This window comes from Helianthus annuus, chromosome 1 (genome assembly GCF_002127325.2).
Source record: "Helianthus annuus cultivar XRQ/B chromosome 1, HanXRQr2.0-SUNRISE, whole genome shotgun sequence".
In the NCBI taxonomy this organism is placed as follows: Eukaryota; Viridiplantae; Streptophyta; class Magnoliopsida; order Asterales; family Asteraceae; genus Helianthus; species Helianthus annuus.
In genome coordinates, this window is record NC_035433.2 from 62,529,404 (window position 1) to 62,556,787 (window position 27,384).

Here is a 27,384-nt window from a genome sequence, read left to right on the forward strand (position 1 = left end):
TCTTTGAAAAGGTGGGATGCATACATCACCATGTCTTCTTCTGCGCATTTACTTATTTTAATTACTGCTTCGGTCTTTTCTAACCAACGCAGTGCGGCAGTTGCCCCTTCATTGCCTGCAAATTCGACCGGTTTACAGGCAAGAAATTCTTTGTAAGTGCAACCCGTCGTTGCCACTTTCATTTTCTTAAGTAATGGGGCTTGGACCACATTATTATTATCACCACCCCCGTTCCCACTGTTACTGAAATTATCGTCGCGGGTGCGTTTGCTATGGTTGGCTTGTGAAAGTTCAACGGGATTCTTAATAGCAGCGATGATTGCGGGGATAGTGTTGGCTATTCCATGAGCAACGATATTTTCTATATCTTGTCTATTGAGAAAGTGGTCTTCATTATTAGGTTCAGATTGGTTAACTTTATTTGCCGGTTGATTTATTGCATTTTCCATCTGAATAATTAATAATATATACAAATTATTGTCACAAAATGAATAGCAACTAAACTCAATAAGGCAATCACAACACAATTAAGTCACACATATAACCAAAATCGTCGACATTGCGACATTAATATTTTTATATATAATATTATGCATCAATACACATCATCTATTTTACAAAGGTTTTATTTTAGTTATTATTATAAAATATTATATTATATTATTATTATATATATTATGATTTTTTTCATATTAATATTATACAAATACTTTTAACTATGGTTAACTGGCTTTTTCAGAAACGACACTCCCTCTCGTCGTACTTCCACGTGATGTTTTCCCCCACTTCTCGAATCCGATTTCCCGCATCCACCAGTTCTTCGCCATAGCGGCGCAATTCGGCAATGTTCTCTGGGTTCATGGGTGGAAAAGGTGCAGGTTCAGGATCAAACCAGGGAAAGTAAACATTTAGGTTATTCATAAAATTTGGAAAATGCCAGTCGCTCGTCCACCATTCTTCCAACTGCCCTGCAACAGGTTGAGGGTTGACAATTGGGTCTGGAATAGCAGGTTCCAAATTTATAGGAAGTTCTGACTGGGCGAGGAAATTGAAAAGGGTTTCGTCAGCAGGTTCGATAAGGTAACAGTTTGCCAGTTTTCTATCGAGTTCCTCCCAAGGTGGCAACTCCTCGGCTTGACCAGAGCTCTCCCCTACTTCCTTTTCTTTTCCTTTTGAATCCTCTGTCTTTTTCACCTTTTGGGCAGCGGGCTTCTTCTTTCGTCCTCACTTCCAGTCAAGAAGCCTTCTCCTCTTTTTAGGCTTGGGTTTTTCCTGTGACTGGGCTTGAAACACTAGTGGCTCCTCGGTGTCAGCCTGATAACCAGACCGGTTTCGGAAATCTCCATATCAGAAGTATGGATAGTGAAATTTTGGAGGGCTTCCGATAGTTTATTCATGCTGTTAGTCACACATAGGGAAACACACAAAAATTCAAGTTAAAATTTTATTTATTAAATTAAGTTTTCACAGAATCACAAAATGGCAATTTGAAAAATTAAGTATTTTTCAAATACTTAAATAGGCTTAAATCAGTGGCTCCGATACCACCTTTTTCTGTCACGGCCCCGGACCCAATTTCCCGGTTCGGACGCCGCAAGACAGAAAACCCGTGGTATTGGTGTTTGATTTGGTAGCGGAAATTTTAATAGGATCGTTTAATCTGAAAACACCCATTTATTTTATATCAAGTTCGGGATAAACACACTGTAATTTACAATAAAGGAATTTCACTGAAAAATCCCATGATTACAAAACATGTTTATTTATTTACTGAGCCACTTTATTCAAGCTGGAGTGCTACGCGGCACTTTTCCTTGTTCACAGTAAATCACCTGAAACATGTTTAAAAAGATTTTATCAACGGGGAAATATTGGCGAGTCATTCAATTTGTACAAAACGACACATGGTTATAATTTACTGTATTAAGAGCGATTACAATTGCCCCTATCTTATCATTAGCTGGTCCAGTTGTCACTCGACCGGATCTGTGACTGTGGTCATATCACTATTGGGTCCGTTCACCCAAAAGTGACGTGTATCACTATTTAGGTCCGTTCACCTAAAAGTGATAAAACAGCAGTAATGTGCACAATACCCCACTTACTGCCAGTAACTTAAGATAACAAAGACTTAATCCCTGTAAAATATAACTAGAAAACATTTAGGGTTTTACAAAGTAATTTTGATCAAAGCAGAATGGCTCACATTGCAAGTTTAACTGGACAGAATTCGCCTACTGATTAAGCCTGGTAACCTAGTTAAAATTACAATGCAAACGAAACTAGGTCAGTAACTTAATTCAATATTTACAATAATTTCACGAGATCGAAACCCTCACGACGAATAACAAAGTAAAGCCCGTATTCAGGCAGCACTTAAACATCCATTGGATCGGTTTTAATCGATCGGACATTGTATCGTAGCAGTGATCGAGTTATTACCCTGTTGTCCCAGCAAAGGTTCGGGATTTTGATTGTTTTTTGAAAGAAATAGCGTATAACTAATGTACGTAGCTCAATTTTTCATCGTAACACACATTCCATGCAAGTTCCAAACCCCTGATATATATACTGATTTTTGGCCTCCCCCGCGTGTCACGCTGGCTGCCAGGGATCCTGGCGCAACACGCGGGGCACACCCATTTTTGCAAGGGTGGCTTCATGTCCTGCTTAGCCCTGGTGTGTCAACATTTCTCGAATTTACGTGTTTTACTTCGTTTTTATGGATAATTATCCATTAGGGGATATCCCCCTTGTGTTTTAGGGGCCCTATGTGACAACTCGTAGTTTTGAGGTTAGAACCGTTCATTTTCGTATTTATAGATTGAACCTTTTTCATATTCTATTTGACTCGAACCGTAGCCCATGTCTCGCTAGTCGACCCAACCCACTCGGAAAACCGGAAACCTATGAGGTCCAACATAGCATGAATAATGTATATTTACATTATTAAAATATTACACATATATTAGTTCTTTAAGTTAAAAAATAATTATGATAATAATAATTGTTAGTGTGCATTTTGATAAAAAAAAGGAATTTGTTGGCACATGTAATCTTTACGTTAGATAGTGCAGCCCAAATCGACACCCAAGCCTATCTCCTATCCCTTGATCGGCCCATTTACACAACCGCCATCCATCATTCTGTTCTAGTACTAGTATACGTATAATATGCATGTTATCAAATATCATACCCTTATCACAACACAACCCCACGACTCCACCTCCCCTTAACCATACAGCGGCAGCAGCCCCCCCTCTCCTTTGAAATTGACGACTGTTTCCCTCTCCCTTCCTCGAAGCCTCATCAGCGCACACAATCTTTGGTGCATCATTTGAATCAGACGTGATTGACCGACCTTGACTGTTAGCTATTTTTAAGAGTCAAACCGTGCAACCAAAGGTGAGTTCACACTTTCCACAAGGCATGGGATTCCCGGTGGTTTAGGAATGGGTTAAGTATACTAAGGAAACCTGCGTATTCTCCTTGGGTAGAATGCGTACTCCCACCCTCTTAGTTGAAGGGTGACAACATTGAAACCTGCATGTTCTTCTTGACACGTACTCCCACCCTCTTAACTGAAGGGTGATAACATTGACACTAGACAAAAACTCTATCATTAAGTCCCTCATTTTATATCAACTTAATCATCGGGCCAAAGGCGAACGGGTCATTAGTTAAATAGCGCTATTAGGTTTGACAAGCCTCACACCGTGCCGCAGAGGACGGGCGTGGACTAATGGACTTGGGCACTAGTCAATGATGATAGACATTGACGCAGGGCACATAAACATAACTACAGTCAGTAGTCGATATGGTAACGGGTCTAGTGGGATACATGGGGAAGCCCCCACTGAGTATGGTTTGGGAAACAAGGATCTAGTTAACTCGTGGTTTTCGAAACATAACTATGGTTTTTGGAACAACGTTAAAATGGACAACCAACTGTGAACTCGCTCAACTTTGTTGTTGATTCGTTATTATATGCCTTGCAGGTCGTTAGGTGTTAGATGGAGCTCGCAGAGGAGGAAGAGGCCGTTGTGGGACATGGACTGTTGAGTTCCATGTTAAACTTATGAACTTTTATACTTTATTATGGTTTTGAACTTAATGCTTCCGCTGATAACTTAAACTTTGATGAATTGTTTTGACACCAATTATATTGTTTGGTTTGGACTTTTATTTATTTAATTAAATCGTTCAATATGGTTGGTGGCTGGATCCTGGTCAGTCACGCTCCATGCGGTGATACTCTGCTTGTGGATTTTGGTGGTGTGACAGATTGGTATCAGAGCCATTGGTTATAGTGAACTTGGTTTAAAAAAAAGAAGAAAGAAATGCTTTTGACAAAACCAGACTATAACCTGTACAGTGCTCAACGATCCACAACGACGCTTTGCTCCACGTGCAAGACTCAACACTATAGGTGATATGGTTTATGTTTGTATTGCCTGCCTGTTAGTTTACATAGTGCATTGTTCATGGTATGCTTAGTTAACGTAACAACTGTTGTTTGAAACCTTGTGTGCTTACTCTCTTCAATCACCCCATACTTTTTACACCTCTACGTCACCGTTCTTACTTGTGCTTTTCTCGATGTGAAGATCATGAGTGGACGTCTCAACTTGACTCAGGCCCAACTGACGGCTCTAATCAACGAACGAGTTGCTGAGGCTCTAGCAGCAGCTCAAGCAGGAGGTACAGCCTACTATTTCGACCTATCCTAGGATGTTTAGATCCTACTTTCGTGATCCTACTCTCATGCTTAACCTTGTCCTTTCTTTCTCGCCCAACAGGTCAAAATGCTCAGCCTCGAGTGTGTACATTCAAGACCTTCATGGATTGTCGCCCTAGTACTTTCAGTGGCACGGAGGGAGCTGTAGGTCTTCTCCACTGGTTCAAGAAGATCGAATCTGTTTTTAAGATGTGTGAATGCCCTGTAGCCAATAGGGTGAAGTTTGCTACGGGAACACTTGAGGGCAATGCGTTAACTTGGTGGAACGCATAGGTACAAATGCTAGGGTTGGCAGTTGCTAATGCCACCCCATGGAATGACTTTAAGGATCTGATCAAAGAAGAGTATTGTCATCGTGATGACATACACAAGCTAGAGGTGGAATTTTACAATCTGAAGATGACGGGGTCTGAGATCGAAGCGTATGCTAAGAGATCGAACGAATTAGCTGCATTGTGTCCCACCATGGTGGATCCTCCCGGCAAACGTATCGAGCTATACATCAAGTGTCTAGTGCCAGAGATTCAGAGTATGGGAACTTCAGCTAACCTCCCTACAATCCAGCAAGTTATACGACTATCCCACCGTCTCACTGATCAGGCAGTTGAGCAAAACAAGTTGCCTAAGCGTATTAGTGCCACTACTTCTGATGCACCAAGTGACAACAAATGCAAATGGGATGGAAATTCAAACAAGGGTTTAAGTTCTGTTCAGTCTCAAACTCAGCAGCGAAGGACTGACGACTATAAGAGCCCCAGTCAGCAGTCTTCTGGTAATCAAGGACAGGGTGGGTACAAGGGAAATCACCCTAAATGCAATCGATGTAATATGCACCATAGTGGGCCGTGTAGCAAGAACAATTGTCAGAGATGCAACAAGCCAGGCCACGCAGCAAAAGACTGCAGGAGCCTTTATCCTGCAAATCAGAGACGACAGCAGCAGCAGACTCCACAGAACCAGCGCCAGCAACAGCAACAACAACAAGGTAACAACAAAGGATGTTTCCAGTGTGGTGCTGGGGGCAACTTCAAAAGAGACTGCCCCCAGCTGAACCAGAATCAGAACAATAACAACAATCAGGGGAATGGAAACAACAGGGATAACAATGAGGGTAATGGTGCCAGGGGACGTGCGTTTGTGATTGGTCAGGGTGAGGCAAGAAACGATCCCAACGTTGTGACGGGTAAGTTCCTACTAGATGGTTACTTTCTTTCTGTTTTATTCGATTCGGGAGCCGATACTAGTTACGTGTCCATAAGGGTTAGTCAGATGCTTAAGCGCACCTCAATTCCTCTAGATTCCAAGCATATGGTAGAACTAGCAAACGGTAAAAATCTTGAGGCCACACACATAGTTAAGGGTTGTAATCTCGTTCTAGCCGGTCAGACCTTCTCTATCGATCTTATCCCCATCGTTCTTGGTAGTTTCGACGTTGTTATTGGGATGGATTGGTTATCCCATCATCGAGCGGAAATACTCTGCAAGGAGAAAGTTGTCCGCATCCCTCGTGCAAGTGGTGAACCTCTCGTTATTCGCGGTGACAAGAGTGGTACTGTTGTGGGCATCATCTCATTCCTCCAGGCCCAGAAGTGTCTGCGAAAAGGCCACCCTGCTATTCTGGCCCTTGTTACTGATACATCATCGAAAGAGAAGAAGATAGAAGATATCCTGATCGTACGTGACTTTCCTGAGGTGTTTCCTGAGGAATTACCTGGTCTACCACCTCATCGGCAAGTCGAGTTTCAAATCGAGCTAGCTCCTGGAGCAGCACCTATAGCTTGTGCACCTTATCGCTTAGCCCCATCAGAATTAGAAGAACTGTCCACACAACTACAGGAACTCTTGGACAAAGGTTTCATTCGCCCTAGCTCTTCACCCTGGGGAGCTCCAGTTTTGTTTGTGAAGAAGAAAGACGGTACCTTTCGAATGTGCATAGACTATCGCGAACTCAACAAGGTGACTGTAAGGAATCGTTATCCTCTTCCTCGTATCGATGACTTGTTCGACCAGTTGCAAGGGTCGAGCTTCTATTCTAAGATCGATCTGAGATCGGGCTACCATCAGTTGAGAGTATGAGACGAAGACATCTCCAAAACAGCATTCAGGACTCGATACGGCCATTATAAGTTCCTTGTTATGCCTTTTGGGCTAACAAATGCACCCGCGGTATTTATGGATCTTATGAATCGAGTGTGCAAGCCGTACCTTGATAAGTTCGTCATTGTTTTCATTGACGATATTCTAATCTACTCCAAGAGCCAGGAGGAACACGAGCAACATCTACGTCTTATTTTGGAACTTCTACGGAATGAACAACTTTACGCTAAATTCTCGAAATGAGACTTTTGGCTTCGTGAAGTCCATTTCCTTGGTCACGTGGTTAATGAAGACGGGATTCACGTTGATCCATCCAAGATTGACTCAATCAAGAACTGGCCTGCACCCCGTACCCCAACCGAAATCCATCAATTCTTGGGTTTGGCGGGTTACTACTGAAGGTTTGTTCAATATTTTTCGAAGATTGTGCAGCCTCTCACTACCTTAACGCAGAAGGGTGTCACATATCGATGGGATGATGCTCAGGAAGCCGTGTTTCAGCTACTGAAGGAGAAACTTTGCAGTGCCCCCATGCTTTCGTTACCAGATGGCACAGAAGACTTCGTGGTTTATTGTGATGCGTCAATCCAAGGACTTGGTTGTGTGTTGATGCAATGTGAAAAGGTCGTTGCTTACGCATCACGCCAGCTCAAGGTCCACGAAAAGAACTACACTACTCACAATTTGGAGCTCGGAGCAGTAGTGTTTGTACTCAAGATATGGAGACACTACCTGTACGGTACCAAATGCACCATTTACACCGATCACAGGAGTCTTCAGCGCATCTTTGATCAGAAGGAGTTGAACATGCGACAGCGTTGGTGGGTCGAACTTCTGAATGATTATGAGTGCGCGATCAAATATCATCCCGGTAAGGCCAACGTTGTGGCCGATGCCCTCAGTCGTAAAAAAACCAAACCTAAGAGGGTGCGTGCATTACAGCTTACGATTCACTCCAGTCTTCCTACCTTGATTCGAGAGGCACAGATCGAAGCATTGAAGGAAGAAAACCTTAAAGTTGAGTCCTTACGGGGATTGGAGAAACGGTTGGAACTAAAGGAAGACGGTGCTTACTATTTAGCGGGACGTATCTGGGTTCCATTCTATGGAGATCTACGTGAGCTTGTGATGGATGAGGCACACAAGTCTCGTTACTCGGTACATCCTGGTTCTGATAAGATGTACCACGATCTCAAAACCACGTACTGGTGGCCTAGTATGAAGGCTAACATAGCGACCTATGTTAGTAAATGCTTGACATGTGCCAGAGTTAAGGTTGAATACCAGAAGCCATCGGGACTACTTCAACAACCCGAGATCCCAACATGGAAATGGGAGCAAATTTCCATGGATTTCGTCACTGGTTTGCCTAGATCTCAGCGGGGAAATGACACCATCTGGGTGATCCTGGATCGACTAACTAAGTCTGCACACTTTCTAGCAATCAAGGAAACTGATAAGTTTTCTACGCTCGCAGACATCTATCTAAAGGAAGTAGTCTCTAGGCATGGAGTGCCGACTTCTATCATCTCTGATCGAGACTCACGCTTTACATCTGAGCTGTGGCAAGCAATGCACAAATCCTTCGGCTCACGTCTAGACATGAGCACCGCATATCATCCACAGACGGATGAGCAGACTGAACGCACCATCCAGACTCTTGAAGACATGCTTCGGGCATGTGTAATCGAATTTGGTAATGGCTGGGAAAGGCACCTACCTTTGGTGGAGTTTTCGTATAACAACAGTTACCACACCAGCATCCAAGCTGCTCCGTTCGAGGCTTTGTATGGACGGAAATGCCGATCACCTCTATGCTGGGCAGAAGTTGGCGACAACCAAATCACTGGCCCAGAACTCGTCGTAGACACGACTGAAAAGATTGCCAAAATACGACAACGAATGGCGGCAGCTCGTGACCGTCAAAAAAGCTACGCTAATAAGCACAGGAAACCGCTCGAGTTCCAGGTTGGGGATCGAGTGCTACTTAAAGTCTCACCTTGGAAAGGTGTAGTTCGTTTTGGTAAACGAGGCAAGCTCAATCCGCGTTATGTCGGACCTTTCAAAATCACTGAGAAAATCGGCAAAGTGGCGTATAGACTGAATCTGCTCGAAGAGCTCAATGCTGTTCACAACGTATTCCATGTGTCAAATCTGAAGAAGTGGCTGTCAGATGAGACCCTTATAGTTCCTTTCAAGGAACTCACTATCGACGATCAGTTGCGATATGTCGAGGAACCAGTGGAAATTACGGACCGAGAAGTTGAGACTCTCAAGCGTACCAGGATACCCATTGTTCGAGTTCGTTGGAACTCCCGTCGTGACCCAGAGTTCACCTGGGAAAGAGAAGACCAAATGAAACGCAAGTATCCCCAGTTGTTAAGAAGGGTGAGTCCACTACTGAGGCTGAAGCTACAGCGGAATTTCGGGACGAAATTCCAAACCAACGGGGGGATGATGTGATACCCCAGGAAAACGAGGAAACCACGCAACACAACTAGCTTCCTCAGTGACTACGTGCTAAATTTCAGGACGAAATTCTTTCAACTTGGGGATGATGTGACAACTCGTAGTTTCGTGGTTAGAACCGTTCATTTTTCGTATTTATAGATCGAACCTTTTTCATATTCTATTTGACGAGTTAGTTATATTTAACTAAATTATATTTTAGGTTCATACTATTCAAGCGATTAACTAGAAACTAAATCCTTATCCTTTTGAAACTGACTCGAACCGTAGCCCATGTCTCGCTAGTCGACTCAACCCACTCGCAAAACCCGAAACCTATGAGGTCCAACATAGCATGAATAATGTATATTTACATTATTAAAATATTACACTTATATTAGTTCTTTAAGTTAAAAAATAATTATGATAATAATAATTGTTAGTGTGCATTTTGATAAAAAAAAGGAATTTGTTGGCACATGTAATCTTTACGTTAGATAGTGCAGCCCAAATCAACACCCAAGCCTATCTCCTATCCCTTGATCGGCCCATTTACACAACCGCCATCCATCATTCTGTTCTAGTACTATTATACGTATAACATGCATGTTATCAAATATCATACCCTTATCACAACACAACCCCACGGCTCCACCTCCCCTTAACGATATGGCGGCAGCAGCCCCCCTCCTTCGAAATTGACGACTGCTTCCCTCTCCCTTCCTCGAAGCCTCATCAGCGCACACAATCTTTGGTGCATCATTTGAATCGGACGTGATTGACCGACCTTGACTGTTAGCTATTTTTAAGAGTCAAACCGAGCAACCAAAGGTGAGTTCACACTTTCCACAAGGCATGGGATTCCCGGTGGTTTGGGAATGGGTTAAGTATGCTAAGGAAACCTGCGTATTCTCCTTGGGTAGAATGCGTACTCCCACCCTCTTAGTTGAAGGGTGACAACATTGAAACCTGCGTGTTCTTCTTGACATGTACTCCCACCCTCTTAACTAAAGGGTGACAACATTGACACTAGACAAAAACTCTATCATTAAGTCCCTCATTTTATATCGACTTAATGGCCGGGCCAATGACGAACGGGTCATTAGTTAAATAGCGCTATTAAGTTTGACAAGCCTCACACCGTGCCGCAGAGGATGGGCATGGACTAGTGGGCTTGGGCACTAGTCAATGATGATAGACATTGACGCAGGGCACATAAACATAACTACAGTCAGTAGTCGATATGGTGACGGGTCTAGTGGGATACATGGGGAAGCCCCCACTGAGTATGGTTTGGGAAACAAGGATCTGGTTAACTCGTGGTTTTCGAAACATAACTATGGTTTTTGGAACACCGTTAAAATGGACAACCAACTGTGAACTCGCTCAACTTTGTTGTTGTTTCGTTATTATATGCCTTGCAGGTCATTAGGTTCTTAGATGGAGCTTGCACAGGAGGAAGAGGCCGTTGTGGGACATGGACTGTTGAGTTCCATGCTAAACCTATGAACTTTTATACTTATTATGGTTTTGAACTTAATGCTTCCGCTGATAACTTAAGCTTTGTCGAATTGTTTTGACACCAATTATATTGTTTGGTTTGGACTTTTATTTATTTATTTATATCGTTCAATATGATTGGTGGCTGGATCCTGGTCAGTCACGCTCCCTACGGTGATACTCCGCTTGTGGACTTTGGTGGTGTGACACCCTGATCCTAGTTTTTGCCTGTTTTAAAATTTATGGGTCGCGCCATACTACTTGGGGGTCTCAATTAGGGTTTCCTAATGTGCATTATTAAAATAAGAAATAACAATTTTGGCAAGGGTTGTTACATCGGTAGCTTTGCTTATTTTAGTAAAATAATCTGAAAGTAAATAGATCCACAAGTGGGTCAAATAGTGAAAGACTTGAAGCAATTCGATGTATCTCTCTCTCTCCATATATATGTATGTATATATGTGTGTGTGTGTGTGTGTGTGTGTGTGTGTGTGTGTGTAAGTCTATACGGGTAAAACAATGTTATGTGAAAGATTGTATTTTGAAACTTGAAAAAGAAAGAGGACATGATAATAGTTATATTATAATTTATTATGTTAGTGAAGAAATTAAAATCGATAAGTTATGTCAATATAATTCATCTACGTATGTATATCTATGAATTATAGAGTTAACTAGTTCATTCGGTTAAACCACCCGGTACAATCCGCTTCTACCGGTTGAACCATTTTTAAGGTCATCCCGGTATGATTTAAAAACCGGTTTTTAAAACATTGTTACTATCCACTTTTGGATCGTTAAACCCACAATAGCTTTTAGTTTTTTTAACTTTTTATAACGGATAAAACAGATATATTGTTCAAAATTATTTTTTAAAATGTTAATCATATTAATAAATAATGATGCGCACAAAAACCCGGTTACCATACTCATTTTGTGGGTACATACCAGTTTCAAATCCGGGTGCAGAGAAAGGAACTAAGCCGGACCCGACCCAGCCCAGAACCGCCGGACCCAATTCCACCTCTACCCGGTGAAAACCTGGAAAAAAAAAACCCGGGCAAACCGGTCAAAAACCAAAACTTACCCGGAACCAGTTCTTACCCTACCTGGTTTATGACTTTTTGATCAAACCCCGACCCGGTTTCTACACAGTTTTAGGCTCTAAATAAAAAACCCAATTTGTGCATCTTTACCTTCACGTAATGCTTTGCATAAGTCGGTTTTGAGCTCAAATCGAATCAAAACATAAGTTTTGGGTGGAGAAAACCGCTCGATTTTTGTTCTTTTTTTTTTGTATGGGTACGGCTTTTCAGCTTCACATTTGGGCCTGAAAATAATTGGCCCAAAATATGGAATTTGGACCTAAAAGTTTTGCTAACCACATATTAATTAATTTTGGAATGAACCTTTTAGCCAAAAATGATTTATTAATGCCATAAATCCAATAAAAGACGTTCAAACAAGTTTGAACCGGCTCGTTTTTTATAGTTCGTTGATTGAGCGAGGCATAATCGAAACAGAGACATAATTATCGGGTTTCTAAGAAAACAAAATTTAGTTGTTGGTTATGAGTTTGGGTCGGTTATTATGGTTCGTTTTTATTGATTTTTTAATTTTAACCGGTTAATTGCTTTTTGCCCACTCCTACTGCCATGAAGATGATGGCAAGTAAATTGTATCTCTCCGTATCATAGATCACATTTTCTCTTCATTTCCCTCTCTCTTGCACGTTTGCCATGGGTAGAGCCACAAACCTCTCTCTTGTGGATGATGTTAAGGTTGTGTAGATTGTATTGAAATTAGGTGTGACATGATTATGTCAATTTGCCTAAAGTGGGTTTGATGATTGGTTAGAAGAACAAAGTGTGAGAAGTTGGAAAAGTTGTCTGATTTTGAATGAGTCCATTCCAAGCAAAAATCTTCATTTTTATTTCGGTCAACTCTCCTTCTCATTATTACTTTTCATATTAAAATTTTTGTTATCTATTTACCACTCAAAAACCATCTCAACATCATCTTTTGAAAAGTTAGGAAAACTCTACAAAAATTAATTTGGCATTAAGATTTCATATCTTATGAACTTTATAATAAAACTGTTTATGAGTTTGAGTGTGACATGGTCATGCGAATTATTAACTAATTGATCATTTATAAAAGATCAATACACATGTTAGCATGTGTTCATACATATGTATATATGTGTTTATACTTCATACAAGTTTGCATCTATGTGTTTGCACATTCACACGTTTTTATGGATAACTGTAAGTTAACTTTTTTTATACAAATGTTTGCTACATAAGGAAACATGATGGTACGAATGAGATATCGTTGTCCGAATGAAAGATCGATGCACTCGGGTATCGTATATAAGCGAACTTACGGTCATTTTATTATTCTTTTATAGATAGGGGCGCAACATAAGAGGGGTCGGGGGGAGGGGGGACCCCGAACTTTTCGCTCAGTAGTGTTATATATGTAGTTTCCGTATAGAAATTTTTGGTTATATACGTTTTCGACCCCCCAGTTCTATAGAAAATTTTGGGTATATACGTTTTCGATCCCCTCGTCTTCACTGTCAAGGTTCGCCACTGTTTATAGAGTTCAATCAATGCATCAAGAGCCGGTAGGCATGCCATCATTCTTTTCAATTTTAATTTGTTTCAAATTCAACCACACAATTAATAAGCTTTAATCATTTCATGCTTATTGTATCGGTCATCACATCATCACACCAGAATAATTAGCCCATTATAAAAGTTACACATTTTAGTTTATCACAGAAATCATTAATTTACTTTTAAAAAGAGGTTTGTGATTTACTATTGTTGTTATATATGTAAATTCATGTTCCTTTGGCGTTTGGGTATTATCATATTAAAATGTGCTATTTTGGCTTAGAATTTCATGGATGTGCCTATATATGATTTACTGGAAACAATCTACATTGGATGCTATAAATAATATGTTGATATGTTCATTTTGTATTTAAAAGTTTAGGCCTTTTAATTTATGTATATAAATTGGTGTTATCCTATTATATCGTCCACCACGATCATAATATTGTGATTTTGTTGATATTGTCCGCCTTAACATTGTATATATGACCTCGACCTTCAAGGTTTCGCTCTTGAAGATCATGCGAGAACTTCAGGGGAGGTTACTCGGGATGGTTATAATAATCTTCATCAAGTTTAACTATCGAGTTCCTATGATAACCATTTTGCTTGTGGCCCCGAAACACGTTATGTCTAGTAATAAGAAAGCTTCATTGTGGATTCAACATCTTCCATGCGTGTCACTAATGTGTAGATGTGAAGGAGTGAGAAATGTGAGTGTAACACATAGAGAATGCATCGCACATCGCTAACATATAAGGGTGGAGGGTATAGGGCTGTTTGACTTGTTCGGTGAGTTGAGTCACCGATTCGGTGACCACACCTTCCTTTTAGCGGCAATCGGTGAGCATGAGAGAGAAGGGAAAATTCGGTGTACACTCACCGATTTAAGTGACTGATTTGACCCATTTTTTTTAATTTTTTGAACGTTAATTTTGACCGTTTGAATTTATTTTCGACCGTTTAGAATTTTTAATATAAATACCCATATTTCCAATCAATTTAAAATACACAACTCTTCTCCATCCAACTTTATTTTTTTTTTTTTTAAAATCATCACTCCCATTTTTTCAATGGATGATATACCACCGCTATTCCTTCCGTGACATGACCAGGATCAAGCCACCAATCATATTGAACATTTCAAGTATTAAATAAAATTCAACCCATCAATATAAAAGGTGGTCAAAACCAAACATAGTTAAAGTATAGCGGAAGCATAATTGTGAAAAACCCAAGCATAAGTAATAAGTTCATAAAGTGTAAATGTTTAACATGGAACTCAACAGTCCATGTTCCCACAACGATTGCGCCTCCCGTGCAAGCTCCATGAGTACCTAACGTCCTGCAAGGCATGTAACAGAGAGTCAACAACAAAGTTGAGCGAGTTCACAGTTGATTAATCAGTTAATGTATTCGTTCAGGTATCGTAAGTTCGTTTCATAAACATGCGGGATTTACTAGGCCAATAGTATGTTCGGTTATTGGGGGCTTCCCATGTTGTATGTACTAGACTAGTTGTAACCATAAGTATTCTTCTCAACCCGAGAACAGGAGTACGTACGAGGTTTACGTAGGTTTTACGTAAGTGCCCTTCTTAACCCGAGGACAGTGGTACGTGTGAGATTTACGTAGGTTTTACGTAAGTGCCCTTCACAACCCGAGGACAGTAGTATGTATGAGTTTACGTAGGTTTTACGTAAGTGCCCTTCGCAACCTGAGGACAGTGGTAAGTACAAGTTTACGTAGGTTTTACATAAGTGCCCTTCTTAACCCGAGGACGATGGTAGATAGTCTAGTAATAGTGAAAGTACGAGTAATTGTTCAATCCCATTCCCTACCCACCGGGGAATCCCATGCCTTGGAAGAGTGTGAACTCACCTTGGTTTGCTCGGCAGATACACGAAAAGGTTACTTGAGTTATATGAGGTCAACCACGTCCTAACATGGTTACCATGCGAGTCAGGTTTTGTATTTAAGTAATGCACATAAGTTTTACACATAACCTAACAGGTTATCACACGTAATGATCATGGCAAACACGTATTGTCACATTAACAGTCCTAACATGAAATTTTCTACTTGTGCGACCCGAAAGATAAGCCCAATGAATAGGCGACCCCACCTATTGTGCGATCAGCATAACTTGTGCGATCCACAATGGGTTGTGCGATTCAATCATACCCGGCCCAATAATAACAAACAGGGATCTTGTGCGATCCGGGTGACTTGTGCGATCCGGACGACTTGTGGCGATCGAGTTGGGTTGTGCGATTGTGGTTTAGGCTTTGAGGCCCAATCTACATAATAAAGTCCAACAGTGTGTGTGGCCCAAGATTTGTGCGATCGGCACGGTCTTGTGCGATCCACAGGTCTTGTGCGATCATGCAGTCCTACGTTGTACATAGTGTATTAACAGTTGTCCTAATCTTGTGCGGTTGTCTTGTGCGACCAGAGCTTGTTCGATCGGATCAGATCTTGTGCGATCTGATCTTGTGCGACCGACAGGCTTGTGCGATTGAAGTATATCTCCTTAAATCATGCAAGTCAGTTACTGATTTCAATCAATTCATTTGACTAATTATAACAGTTTCCATAATTGCAATTTATCAATCAACACAATTACAATTTCCAATCATACAATTAATCGATCAAACAAGGGTTTTTAGCATCAAATCTCTAAGAACCCTAATCGTGTCAAGCATGAACAACAATCTTAACCTTTTATCATAATAACAGATTTATGTTCTAGATCACTATCATGCATATCATCATAACAATCCAACACATTATCCACCTATACTTGTCTAACAGTCGATTAACATGCAGTCGATTCTAGATTATCAACAACATCATATGATTAACAACTCCATATTGATCTAAGATGCTATTCATGTGAGTCGATTTACATAAACTAAAACTCAACAACTTTCATCATATTCAAACACAAGATATCACTAAATCATCATGTAATACAAATGGATCACAACATCATGCAACCAATACTACAAACACTAACCGGTTGAGAGAAGGATAGGATCGATCCAAGCAAGAAAGCTTCGAGAGATGGGGATATTTGCCATCATCTTCAAGAGGAGAAAAGGAGAGAGTAGGGTTTTGTGTGTGTGTTGTGTTTTGCAAGCTATGAGGAGTATACCCTTTCTCCTAAGTGTTATATGTAAAAGAGAGTGGGCCGAACCCATCATGGGCTGCCCTTGATCCGAATACAAAGGATATGGCCTGAATGGGCTTGTGCGATCGGTTCGATTCGTGTGCTTGGGCTCGTTTAATATACATACATCCAATACACATAAACATATAACATAACATTCAATTTATTATCAAAGTTCACATAATCACATCACGTTCACATACGTTACATTAATCACAAAGATAGGTTCGAAATACGAGTTGTCACATTATCCCCAAGTTGAAAGAAATTTCGTCCCGAAATTTGGTAGGTACTCACTGAGGAAGCTAGTTAAGTTGTATGGTTTTCCTGGGGTGTCACTTCCTTCCCCCGTTGGTTTGGAATTTCGTCCCGAAATTCCGCAGTAGTTTCAGCCTCAGTAGTGGTTGTACTGTTTACGAACAATTGGGGATACTTGAGTTTATTGTGTCTTCTCGTTCCCAGGTGAACTCTGGGCCACGACGGGAGTTCCAACGAACTCGAACAAGAGGTATTCTAGTGTGCTTGAGGACCTTAACATCCCGGTCCGTGATTTCAACTGGTTCCTCGACGAATCGCAACTGTTCGTCGATAGCGAGCTCTTTCAAAGGAACTATGAGGGTCTCATCTGACAGACACTTCTTCAGATTCGACACGTGGAAAACGTTGTGAACTCCACCAAGTTCTGCTGGTAGGTTCAGTTTGTAGGCCACTTTGCCTATTCTTTCTATGATTCGAATGGTCCGACATACTGCGGATTGAGCTTGCCTCGTTTGCCAAAACGAACTACACCTTTCCAAGGTGAGACTTTAAGTAGCACTCGATCCCCAACCTGGAACTCGAGTGGTTTCCTGCGCTTATCAGCGTAGCTTTTCTGACGGTGATGTGCGTGTAGTGTAATATATTTTTTGGTATATATTTTAGGCCCTTTTTACACTTTTTAGCCAAGTTTTAAATTTATAAAACACGATATTTACTAACACTAAACACACATATGGGCAAGTGCACCCATCGTGGACGTAGTATAGTGTTGGTAAGATACCGAGGTCGTCCAAGGACACAAGAGCTTTTAGTACCGGTTTATCCTCAACGTCTATTCAAATCAAAATGTTAGAAATGTTGGTCCCTCTGATGGGATCTTCCTGTTCGTAAACGTAGTTGAATCGTAAAGTGATCAATGCGCGGAATTCATGTAATCACATAGCAGATATACAAAGACAATATTTCTACTCTGAATCACCGTCTGAGATTCTATTGAAAGATGTGAAAGTATACAAAAACCAGAAAGAAATCAGATATACAAAAGGTAGGTAGCAAGTGAAAGTGTCAAAAGGTCCTAAATAAACTAACCTACCAGCTATTTATAGGCAAGGACAGAATAAGAGAGTGCTGGCCGATCGGCTGGACTAGCCGATCGGCTGAACATCCTAACCAATCGAGTAGCCTGCTCGATCGGTCGGGCTGTCCGATCGGCTGGACTAGCCGATCGGCTGGCATCAATCAGCACTTAACAAAAACTTCACCGATTCTGTCCTGCTTTACATACACACAAACAAAACATACACACAACTATACAAAATTCGACTACATGTTGACGGAAGCTACAGACGTTATTGCACTAACAGACTCCCCCTCGGATGTAGCTGTAGTTCCTTCCAACATAGTCTTTATTTCTTCCTGTTGCGTCTCCTTTCTTTAGCTTTTTGTCTTCTCTGTTCAGCTCGCTCTTCTAACATTTTCCTTCTTTTATGCCTTCCCTCATTTATCCACCACTTTCGGTATTCTGGGTCGCCATCACGCTTACGGTCCCACTTTGGAATTTTGTTCTCTTCAGATTCAATAGGCGTTTGATCTGTAGGCGGCACATACCCAAGTTTTCTTCTTCCCCTCTCTGCAGCTTTTCTAGCTATCTCTTTCTGTCTTTGACTTCACTTGTATACCTTTAGAAACTCATCTACTTCAAGATCTCTCCATTTTGTCTTCCAATTTTTCCCTGAGTTGATTTCTTTTGCGAAGCAAACATCTATTACGCCTTGATACTGCATGGCTATCTCTTTGTCTTTCTTGTCATAGATTATCTTGTTGACAAACAAACAATCTATATCTTTCTTTGAACAGTTGACCAACCACATATGATCCAAAATACTTATTCTTCGTCCTTCTCCAGTGGTCTTATCAAACAAAGAAATAACTGCTTCAGCTGTAGAGGGATTATATAGCCAAGCTTGAAATAGATCATAGAAATCTTGTTCAATGGCTCTGAGTGGCATATTCTTCAAACATCTTGGAGGCTTCACATCTAACATAATGTCTTTTTCTCCACTCTCCAAGTAAGTAACAATCTATTTCAGATATTGTGGCTTCCAATCTGGATAATTGTTCTTTGCTTGCCATTTAATGTAATTCCACAAATCCTGATCACGTTCTCAAACTTCTGGACCGTAGTAGAATTGCTTGATATTCTTTGTAACCACCAACTCATCCACGTCCCACCAGGGTAAAGTAGCTATATCAGCTAAGAATTCAAAGTACTGTACACCCTGCTCCCTTCTTATTGCATAGACTTTCAAATCTTCCAGATATCCCCAAGATAAAATATCTCCCCAAGAAAGATCTTTGTTATGAGTAAAGTATTGAAGAGCCCTGAGAGTCTTTCTTTCTTTTGGCATATTCTTGAACCATCGTTTTCTTTCTTCAGCTGTTATTTCTCTAGGAACTGGTTCAGGAATATCTGCTGTAGCAACTCTTTCTTTAATCTTTCTTCTCAACTCGTCTTCATTCTTTTCTTGAAACAACTCTGTGAAAGTAGGAAATGCAACATCTTCACCTTCATAATGAAAATCCACTCTATCTTCTTCTGAATCAGATGCGCTTTTAACCATCACTTCATCATAATGATCAGCTTCATGAGGGTATCTAGGCTCGAAATCTTTTGTAGGTGAGTGAGGAATTTCGTCTTCAATATCAAATTTAAATTTTCCATCTTCCAAACCCAACTCCTCTAACATTTCAGCCTGAGTTCTTTTAACCTCTACCTCTCCTTGTTGTTTACCAGATAAGAAAATGACAGTAGGGTTAGACAGAAATACCTGATCAACAGGTTGTTTTCCAGACGATGATGCTTCATGATCAACTTCATCCTCCTGCTCATTTATTTCATTATTCATCAGCTCATCCACTCTTTCTTGAACATTTGATTCACTGATTAATAATCCCGAAGCACCTTGATCATTGTCGTCATCGCCTTTGTCATCTTTATCAGGCTTATCATCAGTTTTATCATCTTTATCATCAGAATCATCTTCCTCTTCTTCTTCATCATCTCCGAACAACTCTCTATCAGAATCTTCATCCACAACCTCTCCACGTGCTATCTTTCCTTTTCTTTTTAGATCCATAAACTTTAGCAACTTTGCCACTTCTTTAGAATTATATGGCACAGGGTAAGCATTTCCAACTAACACAAATTTGTCAGTTGTATACTCAAGCAGTAGTACTTCCCTTGCTCTTCTTCTTCTTTGAATAATTTCAACTCTTCGAAGGACATTTTCAACAATAATAGGCTCAGAAGGTTCACCAACAATTAAGTAATCTGGTTCATGAGGCTCTTCAGCTTCAGCTTCAACCATCTCTTGATCATTTTGAACAATTTCTTGTTCTTGAACATCAACTTCTTCAGTCATTTCAATATCAAGTTGCGAAGAAGAACCTCCTACCTCTGGTTGACTTGAAGATGCATCAGCTATCTCAACCTCTTCAACTATCCCTTTGTTCTTTAGGTTTGCTTCTTCAGCCATTTGACGTTCACGTTCCAATCTTCTTTCATTAGCTCTCATTACATCAATTTCATCAAATGCAGCATGAATGTTCATCTTCAAATGACTTTCAACCACAGCAACCAGCATCTGAAGTTGTTGATCTTTCTTTACTTTATCAGCTTTCATGGCCTCCATCTCTAATTTCATTGCCTTCATTTCATTGGACGAAGCTTCACTCATCTCATTAAGAAGCTGATTTAATGTTTGATTTACATTCTCCAGATCCTTTATCTTGGCATTCAAAGAAGATATCTCTTGAGTTAAAGAATCAAACACTTTGGAATTTACCTCGACATCATCCTTCATTTGGTTCATCCTTTTCTCCTTTTCAACCAATGCTGCAACAATTTTATCATGTGCTTTCATCAACTCATCAATTTCACTTTTCAGCATATCACGTTCTTCCTCAGCTTTTACTTTCTCTTTCTCCAGTTCTTTAACTTTCTTAGTTAGATCTTTAACTGCCTGATCATTAAACATATCACTTTCCCTTTCAGGCATATCTTCAGAGAAAATACCAGTAGCCGACCCAATATTATCAAAATCAAAATTAAAGTCTTCTACTTTCTGCCGTGATGACTGAGGAATCTCTTGTTGAGCAGGTTTTGGACTAGCAGCTCTGAATCCGGTGATCTCTACATAATCATCATCATCTGTCTTCTTTTCTGTTTCCACAACTGGAACTTCTTTTGTTTTCATCTCTGGTTCTTTTGGAACATCAACACTTGGTGATTTTTCTTTCTGAACATGTTGAGCTGCCTTTCCTTCCTTATCTTTCTATGACTCAGCTCCTGATTTCTTTGACCTGACGTTTCTGGGAATTGCACCTACTGGAGCTGCCTTTCGTTTCTTTCTCTGTCTCTTTGACTTTTCTGGATCGTAAGGAGAATCTTCTTCATCTGAACCCTTTCGTTTCTTTGATGATCTTTTCTTCAACTGAACTTTTCCTTTACCAACAGTTTCAGGAATTAATTCGGATTCAGATTGAGTAGCTTCAGAATCTTCATCACTTGAACTCCTTAAAGCTTCTGTTTCTGGTTGAGCCTTTGTAACCTTTTCAGAATGAACACTTGTTTCCTGAGCTTGTTGAGCTGCAACTTCTTCGTTCTTTTTCAGATAGCTTTCCAAAGATTGCTTTAACAAATCAGCACCTTGTTCAATCACCACAGATGGCTCTAGAACTGTCTCATCCACTAGCTTCTTCTGCGGCTCTCCAGAAGACCCTACAAGACAAACATAGACAATAAGATTAGTAACATTTAAATCATATGTGACCTAACTGTCTTAATGCTCCCCCTTTCACTATACCCTTATTTCCTTCTTTAGGAATAACAACCGCAGGGGATGACTTAGGTGTCCTTTTCCTTTTTCCATCTCTGACATGCCACCACCTAGTCTTTTTCTCTACCATCTCATTCATCCTTGAATCTTCATTGTCTGAGTTGCTGTCATCATGTCTCCATCTATCATTCTCAGGAGCAACATAAGCTTTATCTTTTATTCTACAAATCAACTGCTTAGTTTTCTCATCCTTATCCTTTGTAACTCTTCCTATTGTTGTCTTATTTACAACACTCATCTCCATCACATCCTCACAATCCTTCGGAAGATCTTTGATTTTGTCATTTAGTAACATCATGATGAATCTAGGATACATGATGTACTTATCTGCTCCAGCTTGACAATTTTCCTTCATGTACTCAAAAATCACTTGTGAAATATTATATCTTCTGTTCAGCACCAAACTTGTAACCATATTCATGATGTAATCTGCAACCTCATCGTATGCACCCTTTCTATGTCCCATTGAGTGTATCATACAGTGCATCAAGTACCTATATGCTTTGGAGAAGCTTCTTTTGTATATCTTTCCATTTATGTGCGCAGAAAAACCCATTCTACACCACAATCCTTTTACAAGACGTTCGGACATGATAGTTGGATCATTATCAGAATCTTGTAGGTCTAAAACTCTCCTCACATCTCCAACATCAAACTTAAATTCCACATCAACATCTTTTCCAGCTTGATCCTTCTTTCTTAAAACTGCATGTATCATCTTGTCTGAATCTTCATATCTAGCAGTGTTCCAGAATGCTCTAACATGTGATTCATAAATCACAGTTTTATCAGACATAGCTTTGGCTACTCTGCTTTCTCTCAAAAATGTTGCCACTGTTTCTACCACAGTACCAGTGGTTGATTCAGAATCAATTTCACAAGGAATGTTATGACTCTTGTCTTTCTCTTTTCCTCGTCCCTGTAAAAATTATTCAGTGAAAATTATTCAAACAAGAACATGAAAATTCTGAAAATTTTTCTAACACATTGACATTCCTATGTGACAACACTACAGAATCGGCTGGTCTGGTCGATCGAAGAGCATTACTGATCGATCGGCTGAGAATGATGATAATGACAATTCCTGGTCGATCGGCTGGTCCAGTCGATCGGCTGAGAATGAATAAAGTGACAATGCCTGGTCGATCGGCTGGTCCAGTCGATCGGCTGACAAAATGTGACAAAGAAGTTCTTATAAATGTTGTCCGATCGGCTAGCAAATGCTCTTTGATCGGCTGGCAATCTTATGCACAGAAATCTAAGTATGTGAAGAATACTGTTCTTTCAACAAGTAATGCAGCCCTTTTGACTAAGGTTAGCAATTCCTGTTCGATCGGCTGGTCTAGCCGGTCGGCTGACAATGTTGTTATTGCTGTTCGATCGGCTGGTCTAGCCGATCGGCTGGCAATACTAAGAGCAAACAATATTCTTCAAAGAATTCAATCAACACAGATTTCATAGCAAATTTTAGCACACATTTCAAGGTATCAACTTTGAACTACCACAAATCTTAATACAAACACATGATCTTCAGTGTTACTCGATCGGCTGGTCTAGCCGATCGGCTAGCACATTGCTATTCGATCGGCAGGTCTAGCCGATCGGAAGGTCTAGCTGATCGGCTAGCACAATGCAAAACCTCATTCCAATCACTTAACACAATCAAGGCACATTTTTCAAGACATGAACTTCCTAATGCAACAACAACCATAACATATCATGAATGCTGTCCGATCGGCTGGGCTAGCCGATCGGCTGGTATCTTCAATGAAGAACAGTTTTGAAGAACATAAACAGTTGATTAAAAAAACTTTATGCTAATTATCACAAATTGAGCATAGATCTATGTTCCTCATGTTGTCGCGATCAAAACCCTATGTTCATTCTTGTCTAAAACATCCTAAACAGAGGTTAATCTCTCAAAGAACATACCGACAGCCGTAACACCTTAATCCTAGATCTATCAAGATTTAACATGATTTTTTCAGAAATTGATCCGGTAATCTTATAGATCTTTGCATTGCGAACAAAACCCTATAACTAGATTTCATCAAAACATCTTAAATCTTCCTAAATCTGAGATTAAAGACACCGACAGATATGAACATGAAGAACACTAAGGAATTCAAAGATTTTGATGTTGAGAAACATACCTTTGCCATTTGAGATGATGAGTAAGCCAAGAAATCAAAACTATTGTTGCAAAGAGATGAAGATCAATATGAAATTAGTGAATCGGCTGAGAAAGCTTTTGGTTCGATCGGAGTGTGAAAAAGAACAAATGAAGCATTGAACTCCTATTTATAGTATGTCATTGAACCGGCTAGGCAGTACGATCGGCTGGTCTAGCCGATCGGCTGGCCTATTCGATTCATGGCACTTTTGACTTTCAAACCGATTTGACTTTTTGACCTTTTTCACATTATCAGTGTTTGAGAAATCCACTTAAGTATCTAGGTCCAAGCCAATGACCCTAGGTACTTAATTTTTCGACCAAGTTCAACTTAATGACCTTGGTTGACTCGAAGCAAAGACACACTGATATTTTAAACATTTTTCTGAAAATTTTACAAGTTTCAACTTAATGAACTTGCATTTTGACTTTTTATTTTCTTTGTTTATATCAAGATTAGCTCCCAACTTGTTTTTCATTTCAGAACAACTTCCTGCAACTTGCATCAGACTGTGAATCTGAAGATCAATCCTCCGCTTTGGTTTGTCAAAATATAGCAGAATAGTAAAAAAATTTTGAGTTTTATAAGCACCCTCTAACCTATATAAAGTATAACTGAAACTGAAAAACAGAATGTAAAGAAAGAAATCTATATACAAACATATTTTTGATGAGCGTGTCAGGGAATCATATCAGCTTCTTAGACATGTTACAAGTATCGTTAAGCTTCATTACATATTCAGGATTAAACAATTCACCTCGATTGTCGATATACTGATCCATTTTAAGTTTTCTCACAGATTTCAATTTATTCAGGATATGATTTAGATGTCTTATTAACTTGACTCATTTATGTGTCCCACCTTTGAATATACTCCCGTATCAAGTTCCCAATATTCTGTCTTACAGCTGAGTATACCATAGATGATATCTGTAAGGGGTTAAATGCGAGGGCCGTGAGAGCTCAGGTCGATACTTCCGTATACGCAGAGAGATGACGGCTTCGACTTTTCGGTGTGTCCCCTTTAGAGGATCTTTTGATTTCAACAGCAGCGACTATCAATTTTATTGTTTCATCAGCTTGCTGAGGGCGATGCTATGTTTCAAGCATTTTGCATAATGTATTATTCGGGGACTAGGTTAGAACTTCCATTCAGCAGAAGTCCCGGAATAATACCCCAGATATCACTGAGCATAAAGACCTAGTATCTCAGAATAAGGGACCTATCAAACGAGATTTCAGGGGTTACCTATATATCCAAATAGTGTTCCCCACAAATTAAGTCTCGTTTTGTGTTTTTAAGTTTATATCCCGAACAAATCTATTAACTGTGCAAAAACCTATCGACACATCATTAGTGAGACTGTTTAAACCTATTAAAACTTTACAAATCTTTAGCATATCGTAACAGTCTAACTGATGTACTATCATTTTCCCTTTTTCACTTGCTCTTTTTCATTTTTTATTGTTTTTGGATTTTGAAATTTTATCATGTTTTTGGCTTTTTGATTTTTTAATGTTTTTGGATTTTCTATAAAGTATATACAAATATATCTATCTCCCCCTAAAGACCAAAACAGGTAAAAAATCGACAAACCATTGCAGATAGATTATCAACATCATCTACAGTGGTATCCGCATCAACGCCAACGATCCCATCCTTCACCGACAACAGCATCATACCATTTAGTTTTAAAAGATATTTAAAACGTGATCTATCAAATGCTTTGGTATGTAAATCAGCTTTTTGCTCGTCAGTGTGGATTTTCTCCATTTGTATCAACTTTTTCTCGAAACAATCGCGAATAAAGTGATGACGAATTTCTATATGTTTGGTTTTGGCATGATGTACTGGATTTTTTGTTATATTAATTGCGGCCTTATTATCAACAAAAAGAGGAGTGTTAAGAAACTGCAAACCGTAATCGCGCATCTGTTGCTGTATCCACAGGATCTGAGAACAGCAACTGCTGGCAGAAATGTACTCTGCTTCACATGTGGATAGCGCCACAGACGTTTGTTTCTTACACTACCAGGTGACCAAGCGAGGTCCAAAGAACTGGCATCCTGCAGTTGTTGATTTGGCATTGACTTTGCAGCATCCGAAATCCGAGTCGGAATACCCTTCGAGCGTAAAATCACCTTTTCTAGGATACCACAACCCCAACGATGGAGTTCCCTTCAGGTAGCGTAATATCCTTTTCACAATGATCAAGTGCAAAGCTCTTGGGTTAGATTGAAATCTCGCTGCGAGACACGTCGGATACATAATGTCGGGTCTTGAGGCAGTTAGATACGTCAAAGAACCAATCATGGAACGATAAAGTGTTTCATCTGCCTTATCTCCGGTGAGATCTGGGTGAATTCCATGATTTGTTGCTAATGGGGTTGCCGCAGGAGTAGAACTTGACATTCCGAATTTCTCCAAAATATCATGAACGTACTTTGTCTGGTGTATGAAAATTCCTTCAGGAAGTTGATCAACTTGTAGTCCCAAAAAGAATTTCATTTCCTCCATTGATGACATTTCAAACTTTTGCTTCATCACTTGTTCAAAGCCTTTGCACAAGTCCTCGTTTGTTGACCCAAAAATTATGTCATCCACATAAATTTGTACTATCAGCAAGTGACCGTCGACTATCTTTGTGAAGAGAGTGGCGTCAATTATTCCCCGGATGAAGTGATTGGCTAGCAAATGCTGAGATAACGTCTCATACCAGGCTCTCGGGGCCTGGTGTAAGCCATATAATGCTTTATCCAAGAGATACACTTTATTCTTGTGGTGTGGATCGACAAAACCAGGTGGCTGTCCCACATACACTTCCTCCTTCACTTTGCCGTAGAGAAAGGCCGACTTTACATCAAGCTGGTAGACTTTAAAGTTTTTCCATGATGCAAACGCTAGGAAAATTCTGATTGCTTCTAGTCGTGCCACAGGAGCGTATACTTCGGTAAAGTCAATTCCTTCCTGTTGACTGAAGCCCTGAACAACAAGTCGAGCTTTATTTCTGACCACTACACCTCTGTCGTCCCTTTTACACTTGAACACCCATTTGGTGTTGATTTTCCTGTGACCCTCTGGTAAATCCACCAATTTCCAAACACCTAATTTCTCAAACTGGTTCAGCTCTTCTTGCATCGCGTTGACCCAAGAATCTTCAGTAAGCGCCTCTTTATACGTTCGAGGTTCAATCTGCGAAATAAAACAACATAGTGAAAATTCAGATTGTAGAGGTGCTACTGATGAATAAAAACTAGTAAGCCCTTGGTCAATTTGATGTCTGGTGCGAACTCCTGATTGAAGCTCTCCGATGATCAGCTCCTCCGGATGATATGAAAGAGTTCTGGGCATTACTTCACTCGGAACATCTACATTTCCTTCCAGATTAGTGACATTTTGATTTGCACCTTCTTCACTGATAGGATCTACTTGACCTAAGATCTGGACTTGTTCCCCCTCAGATTCAGAATCCCCATG